This window comes from Ambystoma mexicanum, chromosome 8, assembly GCF_040938575.1.
Source record: "Ambystoma mexicanum isolate Mex_15411 chromosome 8, UKY_AmexF1_1, whole genome shotgun sequence".
In the NCBI taxonomy this organism is placed as follows: Eukaryota; Metazoa; Chordata; class Amphibia; order Caudata; family Ambystomatidae; genus Ambystoma; species Ambystoma mexicanum.
In genome coordinates this window covers 332473895-332493825 of record NC_090929.1, presented here as the reverse complement: position 1 = coordinate 332493825, position 19931 = coordinate 332473895, and the positions used below count along the sequence as shown (strand labels likewise).

The window sequence follows — 19931 nt, the reverse complement described above, 5'->3', positions numbered from 1 at the left end:
GTCACACAATGCTGAGGAAGGGTGAGGTGCGAACAAGCGCGTCACCCTTCCTCCAAACAACAAGGTGCTAAGCATCTACGGAAAACCAACAGGCACGCAGGGCCCAGGTTCAAAGACCTGCCCCCTCCTCAGGGGGCTAGACATGTCGGCTATCCGGCCGGGGGCTGGCGCACAGCCCCCACTACTATACAGATCAAAGACCCATGGCTTCCCTGGGTCCTATGAATAAGAGCAGAATGCTCTAAGACAACGGAATCTGTTTGTGGAACCTGAACAGACAGGAGGTTCGCTGTTTACTCAGCGTCTTCCATACTTTGCTTCTTTAGCAGTCTTTGAAAGTTCACTCCTTACGCAGCGTCTTTTCTCCCCTCCTTTGAACATTGTACTGTTCAGAAAACTTTCACCTACAGGCGAACGGCGTGAAACCGCGCTGAAACAGAAGACACCCTGGGGAGAACACGTGTAGAAGCAGGATCCAAGGCTGGCACGAATGATGGGCAGAGGAAAAACAAACAAAGCGCCCAGACGCAGGCATCCATGTCTATTTCAGTGTTGCAGACCTAAAAAGACATGGGTCCCAAGCAAAAATCACGGGAACCTCCAGCACCGTCCCAGAAACTGAAATCACCTCACTTGCTAGCAGCCATGGAGACGGCTGGGCCTGGGTCAGAGAAAATATGTACGGCTTACCAAAAGAAGGGGCCCCCATACCAAGCAATCATGGGGACGAGACGACACAGGCAAAAAGAAGGAAGGCTGCAGAAAGCATGGGAAAAGGTAACAAAAAACTGTCTAAATTGTACGAGAACATGAGTGAGATGCAGCAATTATTGCTAGAAATTAGGGGCAAACAAACTCTTCACACAGCCGAGTCCAGGCATGCAGACCCCACCTCACCACCAGTACTGGACATCACAGTTACTACCCCCCCGACCAGCAGCAGCTGCAGCAGCACCAATGTCAGCAACACCAATAACACAGGTGCCAACAACACCAACATCAGCCGTCACAGTTTTAACTACGCCAACTACGACAGCTCCCGACACAACAGGTGCTTTAAAAGCCTTAAAATCAGAGAAGTAAAAAACACTCAAAAAGGAAAAAAACCTGGCTAACATACCACATTAGATTCAGGAGAAGGATCTCAGAGAGTCCATCCATAGGGACGAGGTCCAGAACGATTTATACATGTTAAAAGCAGAGCCTCCTTCAGAAGAAGAGACCACGCAGATAACCCCCAAAAAATAGCAAAAACTCACAGGGCCCCAGACCCACCGACAATGAAAACCACAAAAAGGGGAGCAGTCCTTTCGGAAGAACCAGCAATGGGGGGCTAAATCTAATACCCACAGGCAGAACAAAAACCATTCTCAGAAAGCCAACACCCCTTGTAAAAACTTTGGGAAAAACCAGTGCTCATGGGGGAAAAGAAGGCTGGTACAAACACATGTGCACAAACTGCAACGGTGACCATGCAGCAAGTAACTGCACCAGACCACCAGCCAAAAATACAAAAGAATAGCATCAGATGCATCCCGCCAACCCGATGTCCAACCCCGGGCTGCTCACCCATCAACCCAGCAATTTTAGAGAGGCCCTCATGAATTATCCAGACAAAGAAACCAGCGAAACAATCCGGCAGGGTTTCACCAAGGGTTTTGTCATCCCGTTCAAGGGCATGGGGTTGCTGAATGTTCCAAACAACCTGAATTCAGCCAAGGATAACCCACAAATGGTCGAAAGCAAAATTGAGAAGGAATTACTATTAGGCAGGATCGCGGGACCTTGGGATTGCATGCCTCTCAAAGAGTATATAATATCGCCCCTAGGACTGGTCCCCAATAAAGAACCTGGGAAAATGAGGCTAATTCATCACCTATTTTATCCCAAAGGCCAATCACTAAACAACGGTATTCCGCACATGGAATCCGCGGTATCATACACACACTTTCAAGAAGCGGTAAGACTCATACAGGAATGCGGCACGAACGCCCTGATGGCCAAACTGGACATCGAATCCGTTTTCAGATTACCGCCAGTTCATCCAGACTCACAGCAATGGCTAGTTTTCACTTTTAAAAACACATTTTATGTCGACAGGTGCCTCCCCATGGGATGCGCAATATCTTGCACCCTATTTGAACAAATCAGTTCCTTTTTTCAATGGGTCTTTCAAAGACAGAGACCAGGGTCCAGGATAGTACACTACCTCGATGATTCCATGGTAATGGGGCCAGCAAACTCTGAAGACTGCAGCAGAGCACTGGCGACGTTAGAAGAAATGGCCACGCAATGGGGCATCCCCCGGGCAGCCGAAAAAATGACCAAATCACCCACCAACATAATCTTTCTAGGCATTGAAATAGACTCCGCAAAGGGCCTATGCAAAACTCCTGGCAAAAATACAAAGCTTGACAACAGAAGACAAAGGCACAGTGAAAGAAATCCAGTCCCTAGCTGGAAGCCTCAACTTCGCAGCCCGAATTATCCCTCAGGGGAGGGTATTCTCCAGAAGTCTGGAGCTAAAAATCAAATTTTACACCAAACCCCACCTACACATCCGACCAGGCGCAGAGGTGAAATAAGATCTGGAAATTTGGGGAAATTTCCTGAAAGATTCTAACGGGACAACACTTTGGCGTACGCCATTGAACACAACGACAAAAAGGGTCCTTTTCACCGATGCAGCCGGAAGCAAGAGGTTTGGAGTTATACTAGGCACAAAATGGGTGGCATGACACTGGCCCATAACATGGCAAGCAGCAGGGTGGACAAGAAACATCACCCTCCTAGAAATATTTCCCATCTGGCTTACTTTACACATCTGGGGCAGGCAGCTAGCGAACACGGAACTCTTGGTCTGGTGCGACAACATGGCCGTGGTAGGCTCCATAAACAGAAGATCCACTAAATGCCCTTTAGTGCTGAAAGTCCTACGAGCCATTACAGCAGTTACACTACAAGAAAACATTGTGGTCAAAGGAAAGCACATTGCAGGAGCAGACAATAATATTGCAGATGCTTTATCTCGCTTTCATTGGCCAAGATTCCAGGAGCTAGCGCTGCACGCCCACGAACAGAGGGCGCCAATACCATCAGAATGTTGGGCAATAACGGCATCAACGCCAGCGCCAAAGAGCAATGACCGGGATGCTCATATAGAAATAGGCACCTCAAAAAGGGGTGCAAACAAAATACCGACATCAACGCCAGCGCCAGTGAGCCCAGGCCGGGATGTCCAACAAGAACTACGCACCTCAAAAACAGGTGCCAACAAAATAACGGCATCAATGCCGGCGCCAAAGAGCAATGGCCGGGGTGTTCAACAAAAAGCAGGCACCTCAAATATGAGGGCCTACAAAATAACGGCATCAACGCCAGCGCCAAAGAGCAATGGCTGGGGGGGTTCTCAAAAAGAAACAGGCACCCAAAAAAGGGGTGCCAACAAAATACTGGCATCAACGCCAGCGCCAGTGAGCCCAGGCCGCGATGTCCAACATGATACAGGCACCTTTAAAACGGGTGCCAACAACTCGCTGCCCGTAGAAAATACGAATCCTGGCCCAGGGTTCTTAATAGAGATGGCAGAGAGCGCGCTGGCAAGCACTACTGCAACTCAGTACAGTAAGTGCTTACACACAGTATTTAGAGCCACAGGCTTAAACCATGTTGAGTTAATAACGATTGAAGACATAGAAATATTCTTAAAATGGGCGCATGAGCGGGGCTTTAAGAGGGACTGGGCAAAAAGACACCTAGTAGCAATCTCATATTTCTCAAAATTACGTGGTGACTCTGATCCCACCCAGAATGCCCTCATGTCCTATGCTATGAAAGGATGGGCCAGAGTGGAAGGGCCCCAGATAGACACTCGCCGCCCCCTCGATTTCCACAAACTGGTAAAAATAGCAGACCAGTTGGAAGCCATATGCTGGCACCCATATGAGATCGTACTGCTCAAAACAGCATTTTTTCTGGCCTTTTTGGGGCCTTCCGGGTGGTAGAACTCATCGCCTCCAGCACCAAGGCCACAAACGGTTTAGGCGTCATGGAAGTCAGGGTCAGACAAGACAGCGTCAACATAAAAATCCAAAAACCAAAAACTGGGGCCAAAAGAACCATTAACATTTGTTGCATCGACGATGCAACAAACTGCCCAGTATGTATCACCAACCTTCATTATGCACAAAGGCCCCAGGTTTGGGGGAGGTTTTTAATCCACCGAGATGCCTCGGCACTAAGCCGCTACCATTTTAAAGAGGTGCTGATGAAAGCGATCGGCAACGTGAGATGGGACCCAAAAGAATAGGTGGCGCCACCTCGGCGTGGCAGGGACGCCTGGCACCAGCACAGCTAAAAAACATAGGGGGATGGAAGTCAGATTGCTACAAAAGATATATCAGACGGTGGGGAGTCATAATGTCGAAAAAAAAATGTCGACAGACAAAAATGTCGACAAAATAAAGTCATTTTTTTTCGACATTTTTTTTTCGACTTTTTGACTGTCGACATTTTTGTTGTCGACATTATGACTATAAACCATATCAGGCCACAGGTAATATAGTCATCCCCATGTCGTTTTCTCCCCCCCCCCACCTCCTGCAGAACCAACAGGCGACGGGAAGACCTCGCTCAACTCAGCATGGATTGTCAGACACTCATTCGTCTTCAGGACAGGCCGATGGGCGGAAGAAACCAAAGAAGGTCCGCCGTTTAAAAATACCATCGCTTCATGGTGGGGGCCTAAGGTGGGCCGACATCCACGAAACACTAGCAGAGCTGGTCGCATACAGAGACCCGCCTGAATTTCTCATAATACACTTGGGGGGTAACGACCTGGTGAACTCAGGAAGGAGAAACTTATTTGAGGAAATCTGCTCCTCCTTGGTGGGCATTTCCCACAACTGGAGAGAAACGGAAATATATTTTTCAGCCATCCTTCCCAGAATAAAATTGCTGGGGGCCCACTGTTACGAATCCATAGACATTGCTAGAAGAAAACTCAACAGGGGAATAGAGAAATTCTGTGCAGCAAGAGGGCTGGGTTTCATAAAACACCCAGCCATTACCCTGGGTGACCCGGATCGTTTTCACAAAGACGGCACCCACCTATCAATCCAAGGCATGGAACATTTCTTTCGGGAAATCTCGGCAACTCTAGCATCTAGAGGCTGCTATTGGGAGATACTTTTGGGGGAACACGGCCAGCCGGTAACCTGTGCATGTGTGGCGGCACGGTCCAGAGGGGGTAACCTGAGGACCCGGTACCTAAAAGTATGGTATTATTTTGATATGTGATTATTTGTTTATCTGCATAACCATATCTGTACAATAAAATCCTACGGCCTTTTATTGCCAACACTTGACAAAATGTTGTGCACCCCGGCCATTGCTCTTTGGCTCCGGCATTTCGGGTGAGGGTCGGGGTTCGGCCTACAATGATGCATGCATATGGGTTTATCAGTTACTAAGGTCAGGCACTACAACACTGGCACCAAGGAATTGCTATTCACAAACAGATGATCGACCAAGGTGCAAAATGATTTTGGGTCCGATGAAAGGGGACACCTGCCTCATTGAGATATAAGCTGTGTATGCGCCTTGAACAAGCCCACCTATTATCTTCCTTGAGGATCACAGCCATGGAGGGGGCACTGACTGGAAAACACAGCGATTTGATGACTGTTTCGAAATGATCAGGAAAAGGAGTTGTATGAGGATTGATCAGAAGCATAGATAAGGCACTTTTGCATGTTGCCTAGAAAAATAGACCTGAGCTGTTGTCTGTGACAAACCATAAGACCTGACCTGGGTGCCCTACACATCACCCTGCTACTTTGGGACATCATGCATATAACCTTACATGTAACAGCGCCTTGATGCCCCTGGGTTTAGCACGCTTTATAAATGTAAAAATAAATAAACCACACCCCTCATTGTGCTTAGATATTTAATATTATGCCATTATGTCTCGGTTCACAGTACATGTTTCACAAATGCATCTTATGGTTACATTGCTGAAACCTGAAGCCATCCTGCACCTGTCCGTCCAGCCTTGCTCGCATTAGCTCCAGATTTTTTGTATAAAGCATTATACCAGATAAGGGTTGCCCAGTTGGTGCAAATTAAGTTGCAGAGATTGCTGCAGCAGCACTGCATGGTTAGAAGGAAAGTCGTGCTTCGGCATAGTTGCAGTTTCAGTAACAAGCCACAAGCCTGACTTCATGCTTCCTTACTCAGGTGCATGCAAGAGCTACATCCCATTACATTTTCCCTGTTTGCAACAGTGTGCAGCAGACACACATTTGCGATTTGAAGGTTAATCTACTTACTGATGCTCAGAAACCAGCAATTTGAAAATCATTGCTAGGCATTTCTTGTTCACAGACATCTCGCATAGAATTATAGATGGACAGCTATAAACACCAGACACAGATTCCACTGAGTGGTATACAATTATATATAATAGACAATTGGAGCAAAGCTAGTTTTCGGAGATATCACTTAGAATCCTGAGGTGGAATACCCAAATAGTTGAAATGGACCCATGTGTGTTTTGTATATCCTCAGTGTCCATTGTCCACACCCTGCATTGTCTGCAAAGACGAGCACTGCAGGCGGTGAAGAGAGGAGCCATGAGGGGCGCTGTGGAGTGATGCGGCTTGGGTTCGGGGCTTTCTCTGCTTGCCACAGCTCTTAGGAAACCTGAGGGAGAAGGGGTAATGTGCTATACCCCTTTGTTAACACCACAACTGTTGACTGTTAGTCCCATAATCCCAGCCTGCGTGTAATCACAGCCGAATCATATGATATTTTGAAAAGGAAATAGTTGCTGATGGTTTCTTAAGGGAGTTATACAGAACAAGTGTGCACCAGGAGCCCAACCGGCCCATAAAGATGGGGGTTGCTCAATAGCACTTTAATATGGAATAGCAGCACCCGTGAGATGGATGGGGATGTAGATTAATACTCAAGCATCAAATCAATAATGACAACTCAATGGTTTGGCAAAGGGAGTCAGTTTAATGACAAGGACAAAAAACTGGCAGTTTCATGAATATCTGTGGTTGTGTGATCTTCCTTGTCGCTTCACAACTCCAACAAACTTCATAAAAAAACACAACATTCATACTAAAAACTCGTCATCACTGACGTGTAACGCTTAAAAGTTGGCATGCAATTCTATTGGTTCTAGAGAGGTAACTTTAATATAGATACTATATCTGTATATGGTAACAGAGTAAGGGGATTGGGTAAACACTGTCAGGTGGGACATCTAAGCCCTACCTTAAAAACCTTAAAAATGGCTACTGTAGATGCCACTAAAAGTACGACATTCCATTGTTTCTACTAACTATACGACCCTAGGTTACTTGGTCCACTATGATTGGGTTGACAGCAACCCCACTCATACTATTCCAGTTTGCTTAGCAGCATGCAGAATGGTTGGCCAGGTGCAGAGTGCCCGTCAGCTCCCCCAGCCTTCTTCCAATTATTGCTATAATCAATCATCACTTTAGTGGTCATGTGTCAATTATTACACTGTGGTTGGCCTTGAGACTGCATCTCTGTTTGGAAAAAGTTCTGATATCTTTGCATGGCACTCCGCCAATCGTAGGTATGAAAGTCTCACTTCTTCTCGCTCGGTTGGTCACGTGAGTCAGACACTGTAAAATTGCCTTCTTCTCCATGTAATTCATGTATTTGATTTTCGTATTGCCCACCACCTGCCTTCAGTTTCTTATCTTGACCTTTCTGAGCAGGATATTCTCTCCCTTGCTTCATTAATTGTAGCTACTGTTCGTCTATTTTAGCTGATACGACCTTGGCTTTTTGGCACGATTTGTCCCTGCTGAGTTTCATTTCTGCCTTTTATTCTTGATTTGTTAAATATGAAGCCCTCCTCGTGCAGCCTCTAGTAACCTTTGGTTGATTCTGCTTCTTGTGCATAGTGGAAGTATACTTATATACTGTGCATCTTTTGAGGTATATATGTATAGGTGGCGCTTGCCGCAATCTATTTTACCACTAAGCCTAGCAAGCCGAACTATTTTCTTAGCTTTCTTGCGGTTCCAAGCATATGTACATGCGTAAACCGGACTATCTTCGTCATGTTCCTGGCATAAGCTTCTTACATTTGACATCGTCATTTTACTTTAGGTTCACGATGTCCCTTATTCATGGCGTTTTGTCTCTTTTTATCAGTCTCAGGTCGTCATATCTTCTATATGTGAGTCAGTCCGGGTTCTTGTGGCATTACCATTCGTATTCCATTATGACCTTTTTGCCTTCTTCAGGGACTGTACTTGGGCAATCTTCATTCTGTTTCATTTGTTGATATGGTTTTCTCAATGGGTACCTTACTTTCCATGTTTTCTTTGGTGTCGGTACCTCAATAGGTGCTGGTCTTCTGATAGGTACTGGACAGAGCCCCACTGCGGCTCTCTGCTGGTTTATTTGTTCATCATACGTCATATGCTTTGGTGCGAACGTTCCTGGTACTTCAAAATGGACGGTTGGAGTGCGGGCCGTACTTGGGACCTCCTCTACACTCCGCCCTCTGGGTGATTCATCGACCACTCTCATTCCTTCCTTTGTATCCCTCTTCTTTGGATCCTCTGCATTAAATTTCACTTCATTGTCTGGGTCAATTTATTCTTCATCTTCTGGGTCTATACATGACGGTCTGAAGAAACATCTCTTTGGGGTCCATATTTTCATAACTCCTTTTAGACATCCTGCTGTTCTTACCTGTTCATCTTTGTTCCATGTCATTAGTTGACACTTTCAATCTTCCCACATAATTTCTATGCTTCCTGGGATATAGAAACTTTGTTCTTTCTGGTGCATAAATTCTGGCTTTCACAAAGTCTCTTATTTCTTCATCAGTCAGGTCTTTGGGCTTCCATCCCGGTTCAACATCAATCATGATCTTCATCCCTATGGCCCTTTTCACAGTTTTCTGGCACTGAGAGATTATTATCTTGATAACACAGAATCCAAGCAATATCATCACTAGCAGGGCTCCTAGGAATTTGAATGCATCTGCCATCCATTGTGGAACCCATGAAAATAGAGATTCAAACCTGCTGTCGCCGTTACTTCGACAGTTTCATCAATCATTTGATTCTGTAGTTTCGGCAGCATACCTATGGATTTTGTTAGAGTTCCATTTTCTTCATCGTGAGAAGGTATAAATGTGCAACATGATTTTCCAATTTTTGCACAAACGCCTCCATCCATGGCTATGATCATGTCAAGGACATATCTGTTCTGGAGAGTCATTAGTCGAATCGCTCTTAACTCTGCCTTTATTGCGTTGAATCCTTTTATGGTTGTGTTGATGGTCTGCAGTAATTCCCATCTGGTCATCTGTTACCATTTAGTATTTGCTCCAACTTGAATTCTTGGCATGAAGAGTGTTGTGAACATTGAGGAAGTCTGACTGAACAGCCTATGTTCATACGGAATCGCATCAAAAGCTTCAATTGATTTGGCAGAGAAACAATGTTCTCTCTTCATTTGGTTTATTAATTCTATAGATCTCTTCTTCCTCAGGTGAGCATCTGCTTTCGGGAAACTGTCAATATTCAGGTCACTTTTCGGAATCACCAATGCCGGAACGTGGACATTCACTATTGTGCATATACCTCCCCAGTTTCTCGGCAGTCTGATATATGCTTTGGAACCACACGCCCAATAATGGTCCATGGTCACTGCAGTTGCATGTACCATTCCTGGAGCATCAAAAAGTCGTCCACAGTTCTGATTCTCTCCCATCTTCCTAGTGCCATTATTCCTGAAGCAGAGTTTTGGATTCTTCAATGGCACTATCTGCAAGGGTCATTCTCTGTCTTCAACCCATGTTAGCAGTTTACCAAGTTTAGGCCATGATGGCTTGCATATCCTCTGTGCGTTTTCAATTGCTTCCTTGCAAGCTCCATTGACTATCCATGCTCTGCAAATCACCACTCCTTTCTCCCATCCGTCTGGTGAAAGCACTGTTCCCCAAATTTGCATGTGGCCTCTATTTTTCAATTTCCAAGCTTTTTATGGAGTTTGTCCGTGGACATTTACCTTCTAGATCCCTTCTCTTCTAATTTCTGCTCCGTTAACTCCAGACTTCTCTTATCTGATCACAATGTGTCTTGTCTTTATGTCCTGGGCATAATCGTCTTCATTTTGATCGGTTGCTTCAGTTGCCCATGTCAGCAAAGCATCATTTCCCATGAACTGGCCTCTGGTCTTGCACATTGCTACGTGCAATAGACAGTGTGCTGTCTGGACATCAACTTCTATAGCTACAAAGATCTTTGACTTCCCCATGCTGTAAGGTAGGAGTGCACAAACAAAGCACTCCCCTCTGAACTCTGTCTTCGAACTTCTTTCATATGTTGGTACCATATGTTGTTTCCCAAATGTGCTGTGCTGTCCAAGTAGTCGTTTAACTCACTACCATCTCCTTGTATGCTCCTCTTGATTGTTAAGGTTTTCATGCAGTTTGCTATAACTACGTCCTTGAATGCATCCGTATGGCTTCTTCTTGCTGGAGGATTCTCAGGTATCCTAGTCCATGGTGCTGGCCTCTTCATCTGCACCAATTGAGTAGGCAAATGTCTGGCAATTCTTTCTTTTTCCTCTTGCCTCTTGCTGGCTCTGGCTATGAATGGCCATAATTATTCTGCTATCGTCTGTGCTTATGCAAAGGTCTTCTCCGGGCCTGCGATTGCCCTTCTAAGTGATGGATCAAGAGTCTCCATCAATGCTGTTTCCGCTGGTTTCCTCTCCAACTCTTTTTGTCTCTTCAAGCGCTCAGCTTTCTCCATTTGGCTTTTAACTTCACTGATAGTAGAGCTTCTCATTGTTGGGTGTCCAACCTTCCTTTCTTCTTTGGCTTGTGGTTCTGCAGTTATTGACTCTAGACCTGCTATGTGTGCATTCATCGTTTGCATGCCTGTGGTTGTCAGTAACCTTCTTTCATTCATATTCTGCCCCCCCTTTCTCCGGCTTTTCAAATTGCTTTTTACCATAAGTGTGTGTGTGTGTGTCATTGTTAGTCACATCCATCTCAAGTTCACTCACTCCATTATCAGACCTTCTAGGGACTGGAATTATTATATAAGGTCTGGGTGCTTTTGTGGGCTTCATGTGTACATCTTTAGGTGGGTGCACTGGAATCGGAACACTTTGTGCACCAATAAAGAATGCAGTTCTAATTGTCAGTGCAGTAAAACAATGATGAATATAATACATAAATACATGATACCCCTATAGGTTAATCTACAGCATTTAGTTCTGGAAAAATAAGAGTGTCTCTCCTGAGGGAGGACAAGGTTCCTATTTTGATTTCCCATCTCGATCATCTGTTGAAAGAAACTAACTTTTAATACACTCTTAGACAATATTAGTTCTGGAATCTGCTGTTTCTGCTTGTGGGTTGCAGGTACTGAAACAATTGTCCCGCTTTGCCTGGATAATGGATTGTCTATTGTCTCTGGATGCAGTTCCTTTTGCTACGTATGAGGAAATGTCAGAATCGAGCAGTAAGTTCGGCAAGTCTCTTTACTGTTCATGTTCAAAGTACACGAGTTCCCAGTCGGTGCCTATTATTTGCTTCATTCCAGACGACATGTCGCGTCCTTGTCAATATAACAAGAGTGAAGTCTCTGGCAGTACCTTCTTGATCTGTCCCTCGGCGGAAAGTTTAAAATCTCAGATAGTTCTGTTGATGGTTAGAAAGTTTGACTTGCATCACGATACCATGCAAGAGTATGCTCATCTGCGTAGAATTAGATGGGTCTCTGATGAAGGTGAGTGCGTCAACACCAGCGGGTCTCCCCACAAGTTCTGGGAAATCCTCAATTAGACGAAAAAAGACATTGGGCCTCATTCCGAGTATGGCGGTAAGGGATAGCGGCCACCGCTAACGAGAGCGGTGGCGGTAATCCCTTACCGCCATACTCCGAGTTCCCTTAGCGCCATGGTGCTTTTAACACCTGCTTTTAGCAGGCGTTAAATACCATGGCGCTAAGGGACCTTGATGTTAATTACGCCACCGTAATTTACGGTGGCGTAATTGACGCCTTCCCCACTCCCATTATGCCCTATGGGGCAAGAATGGGAATGGGGAAGGGTAAATGGGGATTGGGGAATTACCGCCCCGCCAACCTTGGAATGGGGCGGTAATTCCGCCAACCACCAAGGCGCTGCCGGTCCGGGTACGGCGTCAACCAAGGCGTTAATAGCGCCATTGGTTAGCGCCGTACTCGGAATGAGGCCCATTGCTTGCCAGTCTGCTATCTTCTGGTGACAGGGACATTTGACCTGCCTTTGCTGAAGTTTGGAACTGTTTGGCCCTCACTCACTGTGAGCAGTTTCTGCAATTTCGGTGTGTGTGGAGAGCACCTTGTATTATAATTCCGTTCAGGATTATACTTAAACATTCTGTGTTTGCTGGATCTCGAAAAAAAGTGAAAACGTCTGTGGTTCTCCCGACAAGAACTGGACAGTCTTCAATTAAGCGAAAGAACTGTACGTTGATAACCCTATTTGCTTCTTCCTCTGCTTGGGACATTTGGTTTTTCCTCGCTGTACTCCGGAAACAGGAGGAACTGCTCGGCAATCACAGTGAGCAGCCTCCTTATTGTCTTTTCGTTTTCAGGATCTTGATGAAATTCAGTGATGCTGGTGAGCCTCCCCACCAATGATGGATATCTCAATACTAACTTGAAATATATCAAAACATCCTTAGTGATGTCACTACTGTGCAACACAATAAGTGAATCCAAACAAAGTCTCTTGTCTTCTTCACCCTGCAACTGGGATGCACAGAGTGTCCGTTTTTATGTCCTTATCCTCTTTTTAGCTCAGAGGAATGTCCAAAATGAAGCCACAACTTTGCACAAAAGTTCCTTGTCTTTGCTTTGCTGCTGGTCATGCGTCCTTCTTCCTCATGGATCTCGCCTGCACGTGCTGTGATTTTTCCCCGTTGTCTGCAGTCTCTACGCATTGGGGTGCGGGCAGGGGGCCTTCTCCAATGTATGGCTTGATGTCACCCAAAAAGATCCAAGCTCTTCTTCCTTGTAGCTTTACTGCAGAGGGAGTGACGCTTTCCACTGTAAAGGGACCGTTAAACTTTGGCTTTTCCCACTTCTTTCTCGTGTGATTCTTCACCAGGTCGGTGTATCCAGTGAAGATTAATGGAACACATAGACTCTGAGCTGTGTCTGCAGTAGTATCTCCTTCTGTGTTCTGTGCTGCCCTGCAACCTTTTTGTCGTCGCTGCAGCTGGCCTGAAATTACAGTAAAACAAGATGTCATGCAATTCAAGTGGTTTTGCATTTCAGACCCTAAGATTTCTCCTGTTGGCTGGGCATCACATCTAGGTCTGTCTTGGGGTGTCAGCGGAGTGCACATCCTTCTCCCTGTTGCTATTTCGTGCGTTGTAAGATGATGGTTAGAACCAGGCTGGTTTCTGAGTGCATACAGTGCCAATGGAAGGCAGTGTAGCCATCCCTTTTTTAGAGTAAGCTTCAACTTGGCTATCCTTTCCTTTACCAAGCCGTTGAGCTTCTCACATATCCCATTACCTTGCGGGTGATACGCCGACGAGAACTTGTGCTTTATACCAAGCAACAAGCTAATCTGTTCAAAAACCTCATTGACAAAGTGAGCCCTGTTATCTGATCTCATGACCTCACATACTCCCCACCTGGGAAATACCAATCTCACCATAAATCTGGCCGCACAGGTAGAGTCTGGGTGTGTGCATAGACGTGCTTCTATCCATCTAGAGAATGGACACACCACAACAATTAGGTACCTGTACCCGTTACATACTTGAATCATATCAACGTAATCGACATGCAAGTGCTGAAAAGGTCCATTGGGCCTTGGGATGACTCCTCTAATTACTTTTAGTGTGTGCCCAGCCGTGAACTGCTGGTAGATTATACAGTTCACCATAAAAAATGCAACATGCTCTGCTAAGTTTGATATTAACCAGTCTTCAGCGGGCGTTGCCGCCAGATTTTCTTTTGTCATGTGTGCTGGATAGTGTAACTTTTCCAATGCTTTTTTTAACAGGGCTATAGGCATTACTGGTTTACCAGTGCTGTCTTGTCTCCACAAGCTTTCGGAGGGGTTTAAAGAACACCCTCGCCACTTCCAGAGATTCTTCTCCTCATGTGGTGCCTCCCCTTGGAGTTCCATTAACTGGGTTTGCCCCATGTTATTATAGCTTCCAGGTTCACTTCGTGCAACAATCATTTTTTCATTTACATTAGTTGTTTCCACGTCCATTATAGCTTCGCCCTTGGATTCCATATGCTTGGCCTCGATGGCTGCTGCTTGATTTTCTCATGAGATAAAATCTGTCCCCTTCGTGTGGGCGGCGCATTTCACGACTGCTATGCCTACTGGGAGCTGTAGTGCCTTAATGAGCCTGTCCAATAAGGCTGCGTGCTGCACTGGCATTCCATCCGCACGGAGGTAGTCCCTCCTTTTCCAGCGTGCTAGGCCTGCGTGTACTGTTGATGTCACATAGGCAGAGTCACTGTTACTTCCTGGTCTGTGTGATTCTCGATCACGAGTATCAATGCCAATAGTTCGGCAGCCTGTGCTGAATAGTGAGATGGTAATTGTGCACTAATGAGCACTCAAAATTCTCCATTTGCCGTGTGCTTCATCACAGCAGCGCCTGTATATCTTTGTCCATCGTTTTGATTGATTCCCGAGGAACCGTCAACAAAGACAATCTCCTTCTGCCAATGCATTTTCTTTCACTCTCGGAATCTCATCATACAATTCTTCATAATTTGCGCAATCATGTATTGGCTCTCCTTCAGTGACTGGTTCTACTATGAACATAACTGGATTCACTATCTTGCATCGAACTACCTTTATCGATGGATTCAATATGATCACTTCGTAAGCAGAAGCTCTCTGCGATGTCAATGTGCTCTTTGGTTTCTCTTGAATAGCAAATAGTGCGTGCTCGACGTACAACGTCATGGAGCATCCCATCACAATGGTTGTAGCTTTCTCTATGGCGAACGCTGCAGCAGCTAAACTTTGTTCGCAGAGGAAGTGGCCTCTCATCACTGGGTCAAAATTCCCACTGAAGTATGCCAGGGGCTTATACCCCAATGTGGTTCTCTGTGTGAGCACTGCTGTCATAACGCTGCCATTTGTGTGTGAAAACAGGTAAAATTCCTCTGCATAATTGGGAATCCCTAAAACTGGTGCAGTGCAAATGGCTCTCTTGAGTTCAGTAAGCACTTTTTCCATGGTCTCAGACCATTCCATTTTTTCTTTCGTCACCTATGCCTTCTTTAGGGCCTTTAACAAGGGCTTGGTACATGAGCTGTAGTCAAAGACCCATGCCCTGACATAATTGCAAAGACCTAAAAAAACTCTGCATCTGTTTTATCGTGTGTGGCTTAGCTGTGTTCAGTATGGCTTCAGCCCTTTCAGGGGTAACCCTTTTCCCCTCATGTGAGATCAATTGGCCTATATAGAGCACTTCTTGCTGACAATATTGTAACTTTTCTTTGTCAACTTTATATCCTTTCTCAGACAATATAGTCAAAAGCTGAATGTCTGCATCTTCCCTGTGTTGTGCTACAAATTAAGATGTCATCCACATATTGCAAGACAACACTCTCTAATGCAATATTGCTTAAGTCCATCTCCAGAACTCTGTTGAAAATTGAAGGAGACTCACAGTACCCCTGGGGTAACCTTGTGCTTTTCAGACGCATCTGTCTGAACGTAAATGACATCAGATCTTGTGAGTCTCGGTGCAATGGGATTGAGAAAAATGCAAAGTCAATCACCGTCAAATATTTTGCCTCAACAGGTATATTACATAGGATTGTGGCCAGGTTAGGGACTAAAGGGAACTCAGCCTCTACAGTATCATTTATCGAGCGTAAATCTTGAATTAGTCTCCAAGACCCTCCCTGTGATTTTTTGATAGGGTAAACTGCGGTATTGCATGACGACTCTAACATCACTAAGATGCCCTGTTCCATCATAGCCGAAATTGTCTTGAAAATTCCTTCATCTGCCTCCCTAGACATGGGATACTGTCATGCTTTTGGTAAAATTACTCCTGGCTTCAGTTTAATGTTTACTTCTCTGACTCCTTTCAATAAGCCTATGTCATAGGGGCCTGTGGTTCATACTGAGACAGGCACCTGGGCCATGTCGTCCTCAAAATATTCAGGACGGTTCTGTGCCAACATCATTCTCTGAGGCACTTCCCTTTTGATCATTTTCACCCAAAAGGTGAGATTTACCTCAGCTGTTGTTTTTTCCCCATCTGCTTGCTTGTCAAACAGATTGTCATCAGTGATGTCAGTCAATCTGTACCCTTCTTCAACGGCGATTACTGTGCACCATTGTCAGCCTTCATCATCACAACCATTGATGAAAGCCATTTTCCCTCATACTATGGCTGTGTGTATCATCAAGGGAATTACGTGTCCCTTTTCCTCGTGCATAGGTATTCTTGGCCAAAAGAGAAATTCATCTGGGGTCCTCATGGTTTTGTCTGCAAGGCCTGGAAGCCCTGCCATTAGCACACATACTCCATACACAAATATTTCTGGCTCTAATGGGATAGCTCTCATAGCTGTGTGTCCTGTGTATGCTCTAATCATCTTGCATACGTTAAAATAGTGCATTCTTGGAGTTGAACATACTATGCCCTTGTCATGTTTAACTTTGTCATTAGATCTCGTCCCAAGATATTTACTGGGGTTTGTCTTGAATATAACTGTGGTTCATTCATATCACATTCTCCTATAGAGACAGGAAGTGTATCTGTAAAAGGAACACGACTTGTGGCTCCTATGAAGCCCTGAGTATTTATAGCATCGTCGGAAAAGGAAAACTTGCCTTCACGTATACAGAGCGTGTTGCACCTGTGTCAACTAAGAAGAAATATTCTTTATCCCCTATAACGACATCTACCCTTGGTTCCTGGTGAGGGTCTGGTGTCACTGATAGGATAGAACAAATCAGGTTTCCCAGTGAGCTGTCCTAGTCCATATACAACTTTGTCCCACTCTGCGTGAATGGAATTCCCCCATCACCAGTGTTAGCTCTTATCCTAGAGTTCACAGCCTGACCTGTACTTACTGTCTGTGCTAGTTGCATCAGTGACTGTTGAGACTGCCCTTGTGGAAAACCTATCAAATTCTGAGGTTGCAAGCTTTGCTGTGCTCCTGCCGTTTGTTGTTGCACCATGTGATTCTGTGTAGCTCAATTTCCTCAATGTTGTAAAAACACAGGTGGATTCACCATACCTGCTCTTGTTCCTTGGTTGTTTTGCATCATGCCTTGACTTCTGCATGTGCGTGCTAGATGCCCTATCATCCCACACACCCCACATATTGGCGGTTGTCTGATCATTGCCCATTTGACTTCCATTTTGCATGTTCTGAAAACCTCCCTGATTACTCAGCCATCCTCTTCCTCTAAATCCTCTCCCTCTGGGGTAGAACCCATTATTACCCTAATTTGCCTGTTGTGGATTATTGACCTGCTGCATGCTCGGTCCATCTGTGCTAGTTATCATTGCCCCTTCAATGGCATATTTTAACAATTTTTTCTGCACTCATTTTGCCTCTTCTGCTTTTTGTGCAGTCTCTTTTTTGCGATTCTTCTCTTGCAGCAGCCTGCAGTAGTGCGCTATGGTCAACTGTATTTCAGACCACGGTTTGGCCTCGATTCCTACCAATTTCTTGAGCTGCTTCTGTACCTGATCGGGCAGCCCTTGGCATAATATATGGTAAAACACGGGTATAGATTTCCCCCAAGATTCCTGTGTTTCAAGTACCCACGTGTCTTAGAAATTCTGGATGTAAAGCAAAGGGTCCTCTGACGCCTTCATCTTACGTGTAATGATAGTTCCCATGTCAGAAGTATCCGGATATGGCAATTGTAATGCTTTCCACTCCGCGGCTCTGCAATTGTTAAACGGCACTCCGGCATGTGCAGTATTAACTGTAGTCACACCAGGGTAACCTGCACGTGTGCACACATCGTTAGCTCTATCACCAAGTATGGCGATTAAAAGACCCTTGATATCCGATATAGCTAACGTGTTCCCTCCCCTCATTTTTTCTAGCTCGTGTATCCATTTTCCGGCTCCCGGTGTCAGCATTGGAATCTTATTTTTCAGGTTTTCAGATCCATGTGTGGCCATGGAATATACTGTGGTCTCATTCCCCCTTTCTTGAGCAACGGAAAGTGGGACGCATAGCCCTCCCTCTCTTCTCTCATAGTTTTTCTGTCTATTGCAGGAGGAATCTTCCTGCATCGCCGCCTACCTGGTAATGTCCTTAGTCGGCTCACATAGGGTGGTGGAGCCACCCCCCTCTGATCGTGAGATATTTCTTCACATCAGTCTGACTGTGTGGCTGGCTTTGATGCCCTCGGTGCAGATCCACTAGAACCTGACCATCTTATCCCTTTTCCTCCTGAGAATCATTTTTCGCGTCTCCTCTCTTCCGCCTTTTCCTCATGTTCCTCTCTTTCGGCGTCTGATGTTGTCTGTGTCTAACTCGTGCAACTTCTCGCATCCTCCTTGTTCTTACTGATTTCCAACCTGTCTAGGGACAGCTCTCTATTTCTTCTACTTCGGGAGACGTCCTCAGCATCGTAAAGCTGAGTGCTCTCCAGGTGCTCGTCCTCCCCTTCCCCTGGGGGTACTTGTTCTAGCCCCATCTCATCCTATATTCTATCGATCGTCTCTCCGATGCTTCGGGTGTTTAAGTCATCCTCGATATTTTCCCTAGACGTGCCTGGTATTGAATCGTACTTAGGAAAGAATTCTTGGATGTCTTCCCAATCTATTACTGGACCGGGTTTCTTAACCTCCCTTTCCAGATATTCAAGATCGCATGCTCCCTGTCTTCGCTTACGTTCTATGTCGTCATCGAATTCTCTGCGCTTCCTCGCTTCCTCTCTGACCCTATCTTCTTCCTCTTTCTTTGCATCTCTATGCTCATTTGCCCTTCTTATTTCCTCATCCCTTCGCCTCTTTATTCTTTTGTTCCGTATCTTTTGCTTTTCTTCTTCTATTCGCCTTTGTTCCTGTCTGTCCTGATCATTAGCTGTTCTTTGTTTGTGATCGCGTTTCCTTTCTTGCTCCTCGCGAAACAATTGCTCTCGTCTCTGCCTATCTTTTTTCCTGATTCTTTCGTCCATCAATCCTTTTTCCTTTTCCTTCTCCTTTCTCTGTACTACATTGACTACTTTCCCTTTTTGTTTCGAGTCATCAATGCCTTTACCATCGAGTTTCAATAAAATCTGACCTCCCATCCTTTCGTTCTGTGTGAATGCTATCTCATCAGTTCTATCCTTATTTCCTTTCCATCTTTTGCTCTCTCTCTCTGTATCGAGAGATGTACTTGCTTGTGCCTGGCCTTTTCTCTCATTCTCGCATCTCTTCTTGTCCCTCAGGACCTTGGAGGTAATATCTCTATCTCTGTCTTTGTCTGGGTTTTCGTCACTACTTTGCATAGGTGACTCATATGCTGAGTTGCTATACCCTGTGGCTGCTTTAAGTTCCCTCAGCTGGTATAATCCTTCGTCTTTACTGACTTCGCTTTTCGTTTCAGATGGGGCGGGTGGCGCAGAAGGCAGGGGAGTTGCTAGGTCTGGAAAAGACCCGGGGCTAAGCTGATGTTGGAACTGTTGGGACTGGGGGCTAGCTAGTCTTTTGGCTGTAGCTCCTGAGATTCTATCCGGGGCTACAACCAAAAGATCAGGGGCTATAGCCCCCTTAGCCCCCCCTAGCAACGCCCCTGGCAGAAGGCGTCTCACCCCCCTCTGTGCATACGTTAAGTATCCAATCTAACGGCGGCTCCTCCTCCTTATCCTCTTGATACATCTTCCAAAGCTCTAAACTAACTAGGCGT

General features: G+C 45.5%; 1 protein-coding gene across 1 annotated transcript in view; it reads left to right on the top strand.

Annotated features, from left to right (window-relative positions):
* LOC138471899 (ficolin-1-like) overlaps nucleotides 1–19931 on the top strand; it is a 499560-nt gene that overhangs the window by 94853 nt on the left and 384776 nt on the right. The gene's annotated exons all lie outside the window — the stretch shown is intronic.